Source organism: Stegodyphus dumicola, chromosome 2 (genome assembly GCF_044657685.1).
Source record: "Stegodyphus dumicola isolate Sdum_Otavi_A_Nest chromosome 2, ASM4465768v1".
NCBI lineage: Eukaryota > Metazoa > Arthropoda > Arachnida > Araneae > Eresidae > Stegodyphus > Stegodyphus dumicola.
In genome coordinates, this window is record NC_140769.1 from 187,861,270 (window position 1) to 187,875,594 (window position 14,325).

The 14,325-nt window shown below is 33.1% G+C and overlaps 1 non-coding gene across 1 annotated transcript; it reads left to right on the forward strand.

Moving 5' to 3' along the window:
- The first annotated feature begins 6,798 nt into the window (after positions 1-6,798).
- Positions 6,799-6,870, forward strand: TRNAK-CUU (transfer RNA lysine (anticodon CUU)). Its single transcript has one exon. It is a non-coding gene; the product is annotated as a tRNA-Lys (tRNA).
- Positions 6,871-14,325: the final 7,455 nt, after the last annotated feature.

Below are 14,325 nucleotides of genomic sequence, written 5' to 3' on the forward strand. Positions count from 1 at the left end.
TAATTTTGTATAACATTGAGTGCTTTTCCACTTTTTTCAGCATGTTAGTCTAGCCCTCGAGTGCTTTTCCATAATAAAATAAATTAAACCTGATAACCGGATGATGCAAGCATGTCACAAAGAGAAAAATGTTTCTAATTCTTCAACTAATATTAATATAAAAATATTGCTTTTGCCAAGGAATAGTCCAGAATTCAATTAAAAATTTTGTCCATTGTCATAAGAAATTTGAAACTAATCAGTATAAAGGAATGGAGCCCTTCTAAAGCTTTATCTAAATATGTTGTAAATAAAGAAGCGAATCCGTCTGTTTGTAATTAATACAAATCTACAGTTTTATTCTGATCTTGATTAAATTTGGCACACTAAACCTTCAAAGAAAGAGGAAGGTCATTGTCTACGTAAGATTTCGAAAAATTACTCCACGGGGTGCACATATGTTCTCTCTGTATATATACATATACATAGGTAGATAGATTTTGCGCAAATTTAATCAAGTTTTGATTAAAATTTCAGCGATTGTTGGGAATTCAGCGTTTCAGCGAAGCTTTGTGTTGCCACTCAACAAAAGCATAAAATAGTTATATTTGAAATTTAATCAGAAAATAAGTGGCATAAAAGAAGTCTATTGCACTCGGGAAAATGTAAACTCAGAGATTTGAGAAAAATGCGTAGCCCTTACTCAAATTAAAATATGTTTATCGTTCATGCGGAATTGTATTGTACTTAAGCAAAGCGTAAAAAATTTAATTTTTCTTTCAAATTTATTCTGTTGTTAAATAACAAACTAAACAATTTAATAAAGGCAGATTCACTTTAGTTAATATTAAATACTAGCTGGTTCTAGGAATTACGCTAGTTAAATTTATTAAAATTCTCTCTGTATATAAATAAGGGTGAGGCTTTCTTTGTTTGTATGCGTGTAATTCATACAAATCTTAAGTTTTATTCCGCTGTTGATGGAATTTGCACACCTAACCTTCAAAACAAAAGGAATGTCATAGTCTACATAATACTTCGAAAACCGCCTTCACGGGGGCGGTACTCAGGGCGCGCTTATTACAACGTTGTGGTCACCCCTTTTAAGTTCACATCACCCTTATTCTGCTCCCGCTGTCAGTGGAAGTCATACATGCTAAGCAAGATATATATAATTGTTTTTTCAAAAAGAAAAAAAAAACAGTAATATTTTTACTAAATTTCAGTTTGCAAATGACAACCCCATGTTAAGTTCACATCGCAGTCGTTACTTTCCCGTTAACAGTTCTTATTGAAACTGTTGTGTGGAGCGGTGTCCGTTTACTCTTTAGAACGTACAGTGTAGAACAGTGTAGAACCTTGTAGAAACATTAGGATTTTTTGGAACAGAAGACGTGACAAATGAGCAATGCCCTCGCCGGGATTCGAGCCACGGACCTCTCGAATACGCGCCGAGCGTTGTGACCATTACACCCCGAAGGCATGCTAAGAAGGAGGGAGAAATATCTTATAACCTTTAAAGCGGAATCTGGCAGTTTTCGTCAATGATTCGAAAACGGTGAAAAAAAATCCGCCGCAAAGGGGACGGTGATTTTCCGAAAAACAAATATAACCAATAACAAAGCAAATACCAGATCTTACCAAAACCGTTACATGGCGCTGTGTTGTTTCTATATTCTTTTCTACAGTTTTATTAGAGCTTGTTAAAATTTTTCCCAATTCACCTTGAACCAAAATAAGAGGTAAATCACCGTCTACTTGAGATTTCATAAAAACTGCCTTCATCTTCTTAAATGAAGCCTCTTCACTCTGCGTAAAGCTTGGATAACGCCAGGTACTTCAGCTAGTAACACCATAATATGGACACTAAAAAGATTAAAAATCCCTTAATCAACTCGAAACCTAAACATGCCAAAGTACTCAGAAAGAATAAACATTTTCATATACTAAATGTTGAATAAACATCTACGTAATGAAATTTTTGCATTCAGTAACCTAAATACAGAATTCAGAATACATTCTTTTTTAATCTAATTATGCGTTTATATATTCAAACTTATTTTCGTAATAGCAGACCAACATTTAATGGGTCGTCATTATATACGAGATCTTTGTGCCTGACATCATTGAAATAATTTCCATTGTAATCCATTCAAGAATTTATGATTCATAGCATTATATAGTAAATTAAAATGCGATTAGATCTGCAAAATGCATTCGGTTACCTTATTCATTAAAAATTAGCAGTCATCAGGTTATACGATTTCAAATAAAATTAAAAACTCTCGAAAAGTTTTCGACCGTTAACTGTGGAAGGTCCTATAAAAAGAAAGAGAGCTCTTAAAGCGCTTCAATTTCTTCCCTTACTTGTCTCAAAATACATGCCACCCTATGCATTTGACAAGCGAGAGTGCCTACAATGTTCTCGTCTACCAGACGTAAAAACAGAGTAACAACACGAGAAAAACAGTGCATGGAATAAAACTCCACTGCAGGACGTAATTCGAGCCCTCTGAAACTTTAATCAACACGTGGACTGCCTGCCAACTGCCGGCTTACGCGCTCCGATGCGATTAATGGCCCCTGCAGCGGGGGCGCGAGACTCACTCTACCTTTAAGTACACCATCTCTAGGGCTAATCGAATTGCCCCGGGGCTGACCCGTAGCAGGGCTTTCATGGCTACTAAAAGCTCCGTCTCTGTGACAGCATGTTTGCGGAACAGGTTGTTAGTTGTTTTTTGTTCTAGCGCGCTCTTGTTTTGGCCAATGAGGCCCGAGAAGAAGGGGGTGCAATGATGATTAATGTATAGAGGCCCAGGGCGCTTGGGGAAAACTTTGCTACGGCGGTGGGGTGTAAATGATTAAGCAGCCGGATTTACGGCGGGAAATTGTTCAGGAAAAGAAAGAGAAGAGTGTCGGAAAGTTTTTCAGTTTGGTTTTAGTGGGTTTTATGCGTGTAAAAGTTTCGTTTTGTTTTTAATTGTAATAGCTTCTAATGATGCTTTACCTGGTAATAGAAAGTGCTATCGACTTTCAATTACAAGCTAAAGCGTCATAAGCTGCATTCTTCCTTTGAAAACATAATAGCAGCTGCGTATAATTCCTTTGAAAGCTTACTTGAATCTTAAGTACATCCATTAAATTGCAATAAGGTATCAGAAGTATAATAATTAGAACAAAAATTGTGTTTCAAAAGCAGAAATAGAGAATGATAGCTAATATGTGGACTTCTAAGTGTAAAAACTTAAATTCGCTTGACGGTAGCCGTACAGGTGGACTGCAAGCGAGTTTTCGTAATTCTCATCTTGTGTAATGAAAACACGAAACTAATAATGTTTGCATATGCTCTAAGAGTGTTCTGGAGATTAGGCATTTGAGTACCAAAGAATAAAGAAACATTTGATAATATTTTAATTCATAAAAATTATTACGAAATGTTTTCGCTATATATAGCAATATTTGAATGCTTATCATATTTATATAATTCCGGAATTGAAATAATAATAAAATTTCGTTTACGGGATAGTGCAGATTTCCGTAACTTAAATTTTATTTATTTTATTTTATTTATTTATTTATTTTTGTGGTTTCAGCAGAATTACTTAATAAATGAACACAACATGCTTGATTTCGCTGGCGGAATATAAATATGTCTAAGATTAATCTAATATATCTAAGATTTACATCTAATCTATCTAAGATTATATTTATTTATTATTTTATAACATAAATCTAAGAAATCTATACTTAGAAATTTCCAAGTATAGCACGGATTCATTCTCAATTAAGTCTCTAAAATTTATCTGCACTTAGACTATATTAATTTATGAATATGCGATGTAAAGCAGAAAAATTTCTGAATTTCTGAAAAAAGATTCATGAATCACGTAGATCAATATTCTTTATTTTAAATAAAAGCTTTATCATATGCATTACTCAAAGCTGTAAATAAATATTTTGAACTTCAGTACATTTTTATACTTACACAAATATCTGCAGTAGAAACTAAAATAGTTTTAAAGTACAAATATAATCGAATGATTAACTTTTAATGTTATTTGAAAAATATCCAACCTCTTATTAATATACTCGTATAATAATTTGTAAAATGAAGTAAGTAAATAACTACAGATGTTTTAAATAAGGTAACAAATTCATAAAGGCATAAGAAAATAGAAAAATGTATGCCAACGTTTGACAGTTCATCGGAAATTCTAAACACATGCTTATTTTGAAATTTTTGTAATTTCCCTGTTGAATTGTGTATGGCGTAAGTGGAAAGAAAATTATGCTGAATTAATAAAGCTAAAAAGACGGAAAGAAATGGGTTCGCAGGAGTGAGTGCAGCAGCAGGCTGGTAGACTGCGAACTCAGCGAGAGCATAGAAAAACCTTAAAAAACCCTTTTGGGCGCCCGTTTAAATCTGAACCCTTTCAGATTTTTCTTACTAATTTAATTAGTTTATTTATTTAAATTTGTTAATGGTAACTTCTTTTTTGATGTGTTAGACTGCAATATGAAGTTCTTATCTCAGCTAAACCATTCTTTCTTTATTTATTTACTTTTGTTGAATGCATGAAAATTATAGAGAATGGCTTATTGCCCTTGATTAATAAAACAAACTCTGTGCTGTTTCACTGAAAAATCGAATCAAATATGAAAGTGAAATATTTTCAATATTACCATTTATCGAAATTACTTTTGATAAATTAAAAAATAGATAAAATTAAGAAATAAACAAATTTATAAAAAGGAAATGAGAATTTATTATTATTATTGTCCTTTGGCACAGGCAACTAAAATTACAGTGGGTGGACAAAAATATGGAAGCACCTTGTAAAATGCATGTTTGAAAAGAAAGATTGATTTTAATGAAATATGTAGGTGGCGCTGGCGTTTTTGACTACTGATGCCACCTATACAACTTCGTAAATGTGCTAAACAGTTCACTTGTTGTCGGAGTACTGTTATGTGAGGTTGTCATTGCATTATGTCAGAGTTGTGTGCGGAAACATTACAAATTGCATTTTAATCGTTTTGAAAAAACATGTGACATTACAAAGACATTTGTGTGATATAACACTTCAACGGAGAATAAAGTTATACTACATTTATGACAATATATGTACAACACAATTTCAATTCAATTAAAGCAAACTTTCATGTACAACATAGTTGGAAATAACGTATCGTTTGCAATATTATTAGTCCAAAGGGGCAATTTGCCCTGAAGGACTACTGTTTTCGTTTTGCGATTTTGCGGTGAAACTTTTCAAAGGCTATATCCCTTTTCAAAGCGTTGCCACCAAATTATCGCCCTGTATTATATCAGAAGAAATTAAATAATGAAAAATCTGCATAAATGTATGTATGTTTCTCGCATTGTAATAAAACAACGGTAGCTAGAGCCATCAAAATTTGACTAACGTAATTTTCCACAGAATATGGGCATGTGGAAGGAATTTAAATTTGAAATTTGTTTCATTATCGATTTCATATTTTGTAACTCTTCAACGAATTTTTGATTAAAAAACTAAACGATTTCAAAGCGAGCCATGGCAACCTTGTACAGGAAAAACATTTTTATCTCCAGCGCGTGAGATTGCGTATCGGAAATTCTAAAGATATGTTCAATTTAAAATTATTTTGCGATATTGCTGTTGAACTGAATTTTATGGTTTAAGTGCGAAGAACATGATATTGAATAAATAAAAATAACACACAAAATGTTAAAAAAAAAAAAAAAAAAACCGCCCCTTTGCACGTAATTTAAAATCTGAAACCTTTCAGAATTTTTTAGACTATTATTTTTAGAATCCTTATCCATAAAATATTCATCAGACAGAGCTAATTATCGCAATTACTTCTGAACAGACCATTACGGACCACAGAAATGACATTCTTACATCGAAAGCATGCTAGAACGGATTACCAAGGAAAGAGACGAACCAACAAACGCACGAACATGAAATCGAACGAAAACACTACAAGGGGGAAGACATATCTATATATAATTAACCAACATTAATATCCAATACTCTAGTGGCACATCTTCAGATGGCTTTAGAGTTGCCGACGACATCAAAGAAACCGCTTTTTCAGAGGGAAACGAATGAGGGTATCTGGTTCGCCAATTCGTCTTGCTGATCCCCCTTTTTTGAATTCCCCCGCTTCTAATAACAACTTGGCTTAAGTGTTTTGTAAAGATGATGGGCTACAAACGGGGGGCGTCTCAAACATTTTAAAAAAAATCACTCGGAAGTTTGGGTCAGATGTTGACAAATGTGCTAAAGCTATTTTCAAAGTGATACCTTGGCCGGCACCTACCATAGTGTATTATATCTCTTACGTTATTCTACGAATGCAGAGGTAATACTTATAGATACATTATGTCAGATATTATAAAAGATGAGAGAGTAAAGATAAAAAAATATCCTGGCAAATGAGATTTAAGTTAATTGTTGGGTGTTATTAAACATGTCTTCCAAAATTGAAAATTTTCTCCACCGAAACAAAAATTATTTCATTGACACCGAAAATGCGCTATTAAACGCTTCAAAATTTTAACGAATAGTTTTACGGTAAAACTTTGAACTTTAAGTGACCTTCGGCATATATAAAATAAACATAAGAAACTATAACACAATATAAAATAAATAAAAAACTGTTCATTCAGGACTAAGTATGTTAAAAATTTGATAATTTTTTAAGGTTAGTTAGTTAGTTCTAAGCACTGGCCCCCCAGCCCACCTAGCAGGCGAAACCTATGAAATATGGCTATGATAACTTTATAAGGTATTTCTCCCGCCTTCTTAGCATGCCTTCGTGGTGTAGTGGTCAGCACACTCGACGCTTATTCGAGAGTCCCAGGTTCGGGTCATGGCGAAGGCATTGCTCATTTTTCATCTCTCCTATTTTCAAAAAAATCCTAATGTCTGTATACAGTGGCGTCCGAACTAAAAGGTGGTGAATAATAATTCTTCACCACCAGGATTTGGCGATTGGGTCTCCTAAAACCCCAGTCGCCCTTTAAAAGGAGGAGTATTTTTTAGCATGCCTTCGTGGTGTAGTGCTCAGCACACTCGACACGTATTCGAGAGATCTGTGGTTCGAGTTCTGGCGAGAGCATTGCTCATTTTTCATCTCTCCTGTTTTAAAAAAATTCCTAATGGCTCTACAAATTTAGATGCGAAATCTTTAGTCTTTCCACAGTGCGACGAATCCTCATGTTCACACTTTCTTCATTTTTTAATGACAGAAATTAAATACTTTACTGCGGATAATCGCAGAGTTTTAATGTAATTCATATTTTGAACTTCAAGTCCTTATCTAAGCTTGCAACGCCAGTAGTTTGCAATTTACTTTCAATAATTTTTTCAATTTACTTTTGCATTGCAGAGATTAATTTTATTTTTTTAATTTTAAATTGTCCTTTATATTAATTTTAAATTAATTATTTTAATTTACCTTTTAAAGTTTAATTTATTTTTGCATTGCCTTTTTTCATTTACTTTTTTTAATTTACAATTTACTTTCCTTCTCTAAATATCGTCTCGCACACGTATTTCACCACTTTAGTAGTAAAATTTCTTTGCAGATTTCGCTTGTTTGCTGATAGACGCATTTATCCGACATTACATTATTTACACGTGTTTTTAAGTAAAGCCAGCATAATATCCGAGACCATAGTAGATCAAGCATTACTATAACACAGAAGTATAATTCTTTAACAAAAGTTATTTATTTTCAGTTTTAAAAACATTGCGATAAATTCTCCAAATAATTTTAAAGTGAGAAGAATCGTAGGTATTAATTTTAAAGGAAGAGTTATATCTAACATTTAACAAAGCAATCTCTGCATGCTGTTATTTAAAAGCATACAGTCCTCACAAGACAATTTTAAATTCGAAGCTAATTTTAAATATAATTCGTTGTGTTGCAGAATTTTAAGTCTTGAGTATCAATATTAGAAGGACCTTTATTTTTAGAATAAATTAGTATCACCTTTTGCATAATGAAACTTGGCAACATAAAAACAAACGAGCGGCACCAAATGATAATATCGACGAGAGAGGCTTCTACCTATGTTGTTCAGATGCGTTTTGTGCTAACGTTGTATTTGAGCTTCATTCTTTTTCAGCCATGTGATCTTCACTTTATGGAAGATTCTCCTGATAATATTGCCTAATAGGTAAGCCTGAATCTAATTAAAACTTATAAATGCCTAAAACTAATTAAAACTTATAAATGCCTGAAACTAATTAAAACTTATAAATTATCTTATAAGTTCTTTATTTGAACACTTCCATTTAAATATTTGTAAAGACTGTTAACTTTAATTTGTATTCTATTTGTGTTCTATTTGAGTTAAGCAAACTCTCTAACTTATTAAATATAGATTTCGTAGTTATTCTAACTCACGATTCTTTAATAAAACTGTATTAAATACAAGATAGTGTATTCAAACGCCTTAGCTGTGTTAAATGCACATCATATCATTTATATATGAATTAATACCCAAAAATTTGTTGTCTGTTCATATCTATCTTGAGCTAAATAGGTAATTATAAAATTTCAGTCTGTTCTAGTGTTTCAAACTATATGAATAAAATTTATTGTAAAATAATTTTTAACAATTTAAATTTAATATATATATACACTGATCTTATTTATATTACTATTATTTTTATATTTTCTTTGATTTGTTTTTACAAAGTTTGCATTATTTATCTTTTTTATAATCTTCTATGTTTATTTCAACTTTACTTTGAATTCGATTTCATAATGACAGTTTCCAATGTTTAATTTCTACAAATAATATAGTACTCAGATGCGTAACGATGAAAGTGTCGGGGACGGTTACTCGAGTTTTACAGGATTTCTCTACAGTAATTGATTTTTACTCCAAATTGAATTGACTAAAATGCTTCATGAGAATAAGTTCTTTGAGTATCAGCATTAGTTCATAATTCCTACTATTCGCGGAAATATTTGGCCTGACTAGAATTGCCGATTTGGCTTTAACTTATAACTCGAGTAAAGACGAAACACTTTCGTATTTACGTATTTTTATCAATTATTGTTCATTGAACGGGAGTTGGTTTGTTCCCCTTGAAAAGTCAACTAATTTCCGATCAATGACAATGATTACATGTTTTAATTTTTCCTTTTACAATTGAAATATTATTCTTCGTGATGATTTAACTCTAGTCCCCGTTAAAACATTATTAACATTTTGCTTTCAAATTACTTCAAAACATCTTTCAAAATATAACTTACCAGTATGGATGCACACTTTTAAAATAATTCTACTTTAATTAAACTTAGGAGATAATATAATCAATTAATCAATACTGTTTAGGAAATAAATTATTATATATATATATATATATATAATAATTTATATATATATATATATATATATACAAAAGAAAATTCTGAAAGAGCTCATATTTTAACGATCGTCCAAAAGGGTTTGTCAAGGTTTTTAAGTTCTCGCTTCAACTCGCAGTCTACCAGCCTGTTGTTGCACTCACTTCTGCTAATTCATTTCTTCTTGTCTTTTTTAGTTTTATTATTAAGCATCATTTTCTTCGCACTTACGCCATATACAATTCAACAACAAAATTACAAACATTTTAAACGCAACATAACAGCATATTTTTAGAATTTTCAACGCAGTGTAATGTGCCGGCATACATTTTCGTGTGATTTTTCTCATTCGTCGTATTAATTTTTAATTTTCTTAAAAAGATGCTTCGCAATTTTTTTCGCAGTTTTTATTATTATCCTGTTGTGCGTTAAATTTACAATTAAGACTATGTTCTTTACCTTGACTTAATTTGCGAGTCAATTCAACTGCAAAATCACAAAATATTTAAGAACAGCGTACGTTTCCGATAGACAGTCTGGAGCGCTGGAGGTAAAAGTGTGTTTCCACTGTTCGTTTTGAAATCGTTGAGTTTTTTGATAAAAAATTCTTTAAAATTTTATAAAATACGAAATATCAAATTCGTACTTTCAGGTTCACATTTTGGGGTGGAGGACTATGTTATTCAAATTTTGCTGGCCTAGGTACCGTTGTTTTTTCACAGTGAGAGGCGCATGCATGCATACATACATATTATTTATTATTTAATTTCTTTAAAAATAATACAGGGCGATAATATTTTTGGCAACAATTTGAAAAGTGATAGAGCCGTGTGTAGTGGAAGAGGCAAAATCCCGTTTCGAGAGAAATAACCCATTCGGGCTAATGCCCTTTTCAGCTTATGAAAAAAAGAGTTTCGAGACTAATAACCCTTCTAGTGCTAAAAATAGAAAAAACCTCTTTCTTAATTTTTCCCGAAAATAATGCACATAATGCTCAGAAAAAGACCAAAACGACTAAATTAGGTTAGCTCTTTTAATTTTAAGCAAGCACTCGATCTATTCGCCGAGGAATAAATGCATTCGAGCGTACAAAGACTAACTCATGTTTATTTCGCACACAAGAAAAACGGCGAAAACTCATATGCCCCGTTGATGAAGGTTTACTAAAAAAAATCTGATGTGGGCACCACATGAATTCCTTGTATGCATTTCATTTAAACTTATTTCCTCGAATTTCACTAGAGATACATTTCTCATTCAATCAATTCACTTCTCACTTTCGAGCAACGCAAAAATACATAAAAACTCAAAATATCTTCATTAAAAATTATATAGTACAGAAAAATCTAAATCACCATTTAAAGTTAAGAAAAAAAAATTACAATAAACTTTTAGAGTTGTTAACACAAAAACAAGCAATTCGACCACGAACAAGAAGACAATGTTAAGTCGTCTATCCGGATAGTAGAACATGGAAAATGTTTATACTTTCGTTTAACAGAAAAGCGATTATCCAAAATTTAACGTCATTTCACAGGTAAAGGGTTCTTTTTTCTTCTTTCAGGATAGATATGTCCAATTTCGATACCCTGCAGATGTGGTTGTTTCTTCAGAACAAGAAATGCTTCAGAAAATTTTAAATTCTGCAAGATGGAGCTTATTATTATTGTACTGATGTTTATGCTACTAGCATTTTATGACATGGAAAAGTAAGAAGCAAGTGTTCCCATCGCTATTAGGTTGACTAGTAAAATTCAAATATACACGTAATTTTCATTGAGGTATCTGCGACGGTACGGAATGAAAGTGCAAGAACATTTTTGATCACAGTAATTGAAAATCAACCCAAGTCTGGGAAAATTTATGAATACTGCAATAACCGTTCTTTTTCACTAGATTACCATAACAGATATTTGTTAATTTTTAATCCCTGTACTACATGGTAAATACATATAATACAGTTTTCCGAAACAGATGTCCCCTGCGCATAAAAGGGAGGGGGATGAAAGAAACTACTGCCGTATTCGGATATCGCAAAGTAGCTCTTGGCGATTGGAAAACCGTTTAACCTACCCTACCAATTACCAACCCTGCCAAAGGCGTCACTCTGAACACTCTTGATGATGACGATCCACTTCTGCGTATTTAGCTAGAGGTGACACGGGATGGAAAACACGAAAAATTATTTAACCGAACCACCGGGCGAGGCCTGGGTAATTTCCGCTGCGATGAGATGAGATTTCTCTTCCCCCCCCAACTCCCGCCAGACAAGCTATATACACTTCTGACAGCAGACCTGTCAGCAGCGAAATACGACTTCGCGGCGCGTGGTCTTCAGACGAAGGACCTTACTAATTTTTATACTTATTTGAATATGTCACAATGTTACAGACCTCCAGTGCCCCCCGGAATTTGTTTGTTTATTCGTTGACCGATGAAATAGAAGAGTTAATTACAGGAGGAATAATGTAACACTAAAGGTGTCTGATAAGGTGATGCAATCAGGCAACTGTCAGGCAAAAAAAAAAAAAATCCTTGGGCAGAGAAATAAGAATCAGTTTTTAGAGATTCGAGTTTTAGCGATAAAAGGGCAAAGACTTATATCGCTATAATTTATCTAACTACAGTTAGTGACTTTTTATTTCTCTCTCCTTTTTTCTCTGTCATCTTTTATTTTATTTATTTCTTTATCATTCGTAACTTGGAAACTTTTCTAGCGATACCTTTTCGAATTTTAAGCTTATCCGATAATGTTTAGTTATGCTACCATAGCATACATCATCCATGCAATCTGGTAAGTGTAGCTATGTAGCTACTGCACGAGAAATTAATATCTTAATCTTTCTAATGATATACGAGGGCCATCCAGGAAGTAGATTACGTTTCCGTCTGTGTCCGCTAGGGGCGGGGTTAGCTCGGCCATCTTGGGGTCAGAGCGTTGCGCAGCTCAGTCTGCATCTAGCCGTGCTAGTGAGAGGTTCGTGCTGTGCTCCGTTCAGATACTGTGACGGTTTGAAATGTCTGCGTTAATTGAAAATCCCGCGAGCTGCGAGGTGCGCTCAGTAATAAGGTTTCTGACTGCAAAAAACTGTAAACCGATAGAAATCTATCGGCAGCTTCGTGAAGTGTATGGGGACAACATTATCACTGAAGGTGGAGTGCGTCAGTGGATCATAAGATTTCAAAATGGCCGAACCAATGTTCACGACGAAGATCGAAGTGGGAGACCCAGCATAGTGACCGCCGAACTTCTCGAAAAAGTCGATGCTAAAGTCCGTGAAAATCGAAATTTCACAATAACGGAACTTTCTTTGAGTTTTCCACAAATTTCGCGAAGTTTGTTGCACGAAATCATCAGCGAAAAGCTTGGTTACCACAAGTTTTGTGCAAGATGGAAGGCAAGAAGAGGTAACGAAGTGGTTGAAGGCGCAGGCGGCCGAATTTTTCGACGAAGGAAATTCCAAGCTCGTACATCGCTACGATAAATGCCTTAATTTGTATGGTGACTATGTAGAAAAGTAGTATTTGAGTGTGGCTTTCATCTGTATATAATAAAATTTGTTTCCTATACTTTGTTTATTTTATTCCAAAACGTAATCTACTTTCTGGATAGCCCTCGTATTAAATAAACAGCTTCCACAGTGTTGCCATTTAACTTGTTATTACATCTTTAAATTATCATTCTAATTACAACTGCGAAGTGCTTATAGAATTCAGCAATTTAAAACCGCTGTACATGTTTCCGATTAATTTATGCATCTATTTTATATATTTAATAATACATCTGACTGATACAGTGTAAAAATTTGCATCATTAGTGTAATAAATAAAAGATACTTGCAATGCCCTATTTTCCTAATAGAAAACCGATTAGCTTCTTAAGTACTCAATCATAAAATATCCTAATTGAGATGTTTTGGAAAATATACTATTTTGTTAATAGTCTTGAAGAAGATATTTATACATTTCGTTCTTAGTTAAAAATATACGAAATAAAAAAATATTAAAAAAAATCTGAAAGCTTTCAGATCTTATATTACGACCAAAGGGGCGTTTTTTAAACCCTTTGTGTGTTACCTTTATTTATTAAATATCATGTTCTCACATAAAACATAAAATTCAATTCAACAGCAGTACCAAAAATAATTTAAAAAATACAAGCCTCCACCCCCCCCAAAAAAAAAATCTGAAAGGTTTCAGATTTTAAATTACGTCCAAAGGGACTTTTTTTTTTTTTTTTTTTTTTTTTTTTTTTTGACGCTTTGTGTGTTACCTTTATTTATTAAATATCGTGTTCTTTGCATTTAACCATAAAATTCAGTTCAGCAGCAATGTCGCAAAATAATTTTAAAATGAGCGTATCTTTACAATTTCTGATACACAGTTCCGCGCCCGCTGGAGACAAAAAGCTTTTTTCTTCCCCGATGGTAGAGTGTTGCCATTGCTCCCTTTCAAATCGTTGAGTTTGTTAATCAAAAATTCGTTAAAGTTTTACAAAATATGAAATAGACAATAAAAAATTTTCTAAATTTGGTCTTCCGAATGCCCATATTCATGTGGAGACGTACGTTATTCAAAGTTCGATGTCTCTAGGTACCGTCGTTTTTTCACAGTGCAAGAAACATACATACATTCATGCAGATTCTTCATTATGTATTTTCCTTAAATATAATGCTGGGCTCTAATATTTGGTGGGAACAATTTGAAAAGTGAAACGCCGTTTATAGTGAACCAACGCAAAATGCCAAAACGAAATGAATAGCCCTTCTGGGCAAATTGCCCCTTTGGGCTAAAAATTCTTGGATTAAAAAATTCAGATTGTTCCATTCTAGAGCTAATCACTATCGCCACATCATAATCTTTGCTAACTTTTGTCTCAAAAATTAGGCGATATTCAACCTTATAAAGAAAGATTATATAGAGAAGCTGTATGCTTTGCAACTAAGCTTTTATACAAGACCATTATACATTTTA